The sequence below is a fragment of the Sinocyclocheilus grahami genome, unplaced genomic scaffold (assembly GCF_001515645.1).
Source record: "Sinocyclocheilus grahami isolate Dianchi unplaced genomic scaffold, SAMN03320097.WGS_v1.1 scaffold791.1, whole genome shotgun sequence".
Taxonomy (NCBI): Eukaryota; Metazoa; Chordata; class Actinopteri; order Cypriniformes; family Cyprinidae; genus Sinocyclocheilus; species Sinocyclocheilus grahami.
This window is the reverse complement of record NW_015505970.1, coordinates 320,890-324,090: the sequence shown is the minus strand read 5'-3', so window position 1 is coordinate 324,090 and position 3,201 is coordinate 320,890.

Here is a 3,201-nt window from a genome sequence, read left to right as displayed (position 1 = left end):
TTATTATGCATGCTAGTACTACTTGAATACTACTACTATTATTGTGAGATGGATGGTCATCACTGTTTATTTTCATTGCTGTTATTATCATTGCTGTTCTATTGCTGTTTTTGTGTTTTGTGTTCACCGTATATTGTATGTTTTGCACTCTTAATAAAAAAAAATGACTATAGTTACATTTAATCATTTAGCATATGCTTTTAACCAAACCTGACTTACAAAAGGGTTATTTTGAGTCAAATCAACCAAATTTGAGAAAATGCCTGCCTAAAATCATTGACTTTAATATTTTTTTCTAAAGAAAGAACAACATAAATAGTGAAAGGCAAAATATTAAATGCCATGGACGTAATTATTTTGTGGAAAATCTAAATTTTCATCTGAGATTCAGAGCCAAATTACATTAGAGGGAAAATTACTTAAGAAACATTATTTTATTTTTACACAGAGATTGTTGGGCATATTAGTAAAATCTGTTGACTTTAGTAATCATTGTTGTATTTTATGCCAATGGTGACAATTCAAAGATTCGGAAAAATGTTTTCTGTCTTTTTTTGTTGTTGTTTTTTTGCATGCATGCATGCATATAACTCAAGAAGAATTAAAAATATCTCATTATCTTTTTAGATTCTTGCTCTTAACAAACTTTTCTATTGGTATCCTAATTTTTTTAAGGCTCTAAATAGTTACATCCGAGATATATTGGGATCTCAATGTAGTTCCATCTGCAAAATTTTACCAATTTTCAATGGTTGAAAACCATATAGAAGTCACTTTGCATACAGCTGATACTAGTGTTGGGTCCGTGTCCACCTTATCGAGACAAATATGACTTGGAGACATTTATTAAGGTCTTTTTATTTTAATTTTATGTTGTTACTTGCATGTTACTCATGACGTGGATTCGCCTTTACTCTGAGTCCAAAATGTCCACGTCCATGTCAGGTTTGAGTCCAAGCCTGTCCATCTGAGTCCAAGTTCAAGTTCATCCATAATTGCAGTCTAAATCCCAAGTCCAAGTACTCTAGCTGATAGAATTTATTTTGATTTATGATTGCATTTAAAGATAAATGTCTCAACTTCAGCCAAATAACTTGGGTTACTTTCTCTGAAATGACTAGAGAAATGTTGATAGCAAATGCTTCTCTTCATATGCAGAGAAATTTGGCTGACTTACTTGTGATACACATTTAAATAGATATTTTGTTCGGTTGCCAGGTACATTTAAAAGTACATTCGCAATCATTGATCAGATTGGATTGATTTACATTAACGGAGGTAAAACTGACAGTGTGACAATCATCTCAGGCACAGACTGATGGCAAGTAATGTCTGGCTTTAGTCTCTCTGGGAGTTTTCTGTATTCTTCTGCTATTGACACGTCTATGTGTAGAATTACATAATGCACACAGCAGATTTTTTCAGGAGAGCAAGTTTCCTTAAAACTTCTTGCAAGAAAACAATAGATATTTGTGACCAGGAGGTGAAGCTCTCATAAACACAGAGAGCGTGCAGACTGATTGGATTTTGATTTATCAGATAGCTTTTTAGATTTTGATTCAGTTTGCTCTGATTGTCTTGTCCTCTGTCCATGCCATAAAAGTACAATTAAAGATTGAAAGACTGATACAAGCGGTTCATAAAAAAAACTATTTGCTTAGGAACATCCAATCCTTCAAGCTGCTCGCGGGGCACCATGCAGCATCAATAATGTTGAGAACAGTACTACACATAATATCTGATACTCTGAAAGAAGTTGCACCATGCACTTCAGCATGCTGTATTTCAGTGTTAAACCATGCATCTTGTTCACATAAACCTAGAATCCAACCAAACATGCCCATAGAGGTCCATGAAGATGAATCAGGTTAAATAGGATTAAAGTATTATGAAGGACCAATTAGCATTTGACTGTGACTCTCAATTTAGGAATTAAATGCATAATAATCAACGCATCTGTAAAACTATGCCTATTCGAGCCTCTTTACAAACTTCCCTGTGCATTTTGCAATCAGAATACAATAGCATGAGCATGTTTGTTTCATTACAAGTTGTGAATGAGGTGTTAAAACAATGCCGATAAAATGTGCAAATGAACTAGGCTATTAGGCGACACAATTGATTCTTGGTGAACTCCTTCCTAAATGTGTCGTCTTATAGTGTCAGTGCCAATTTTATAGATTTATAGAAATGGATAAGCCTTTTATATGTGAAAACACTCATCATTCCATTATTTCAGCTGAAATACTAACGTGTCAGTGAAGCTGAATTGGCAAATGTAAACCTCCATGGGACTTTCTGCTACTGTAATCTCTTCAGATTGTTTCCGCAAGCATGGTTTCTGAGCTGAAACACAATACTAGATGATTTCTTACATGACTTCTGCCAATAGCTGAAGTGAGCACCCCAGTACCAGATGACTCTCTCATATGCTGAACCAGCAATTCACCAGATTTTATTCTGTCCCTTCAGGAAATGACATTTAAGCACTGTTGGGTCTTCCTCTGCATTTTCAACTTAGCCGTTTTTTCCCTCCTTTCTCATGGGCTTATGTGCTCATCCCTCAAATCCGTCTTCTTCTTTCGTTCTTTCTTTCTTTATACTTTTATTCAGCAAGGATGCATTAAATTGATTAAAATAGACAAAGACATTTATAATGTTCTAAAATATTTCTATTTCAAATAAATGCTGGTCATTTGAACTTAATATTAAAAAATATATCAAGTTGTCCACAGATATATTAAGCAGCACAAGTGTTTCCAATATTGATAAAGATAATGATGTCTCTTGATCAGCAAATCAGCATATCAGAGTGATTTCTGAAGGAACATGTGACACTGAAGACTGGAGTAATGATGCTGAAAATTCTGATTTGCATCACAGGAATAAATTATATTTTTAAACATTTTCAAATAGAAAAGTTATTTTAAATTGTAATATTTTACTGCATTTATGACAAAATAAATGCCATTATTATTTTACTGAGATACTATTATAGTTCATATTTTGAAGTAGGTTTTATTTGTATATTTTCTGCTTTCATGTTAATATTAGTTACAGTTTGAGTAATTTTATTGTGCGTTTTAGTCATTTTTATTAGTTTTTGTTGTTTGTGCATATACCTATATAGCTTTAGCTAATAAAAATGTGAAATGTTGCCTTGGAAACTAGCTGAAATAATAATAATAATAATAATAATAA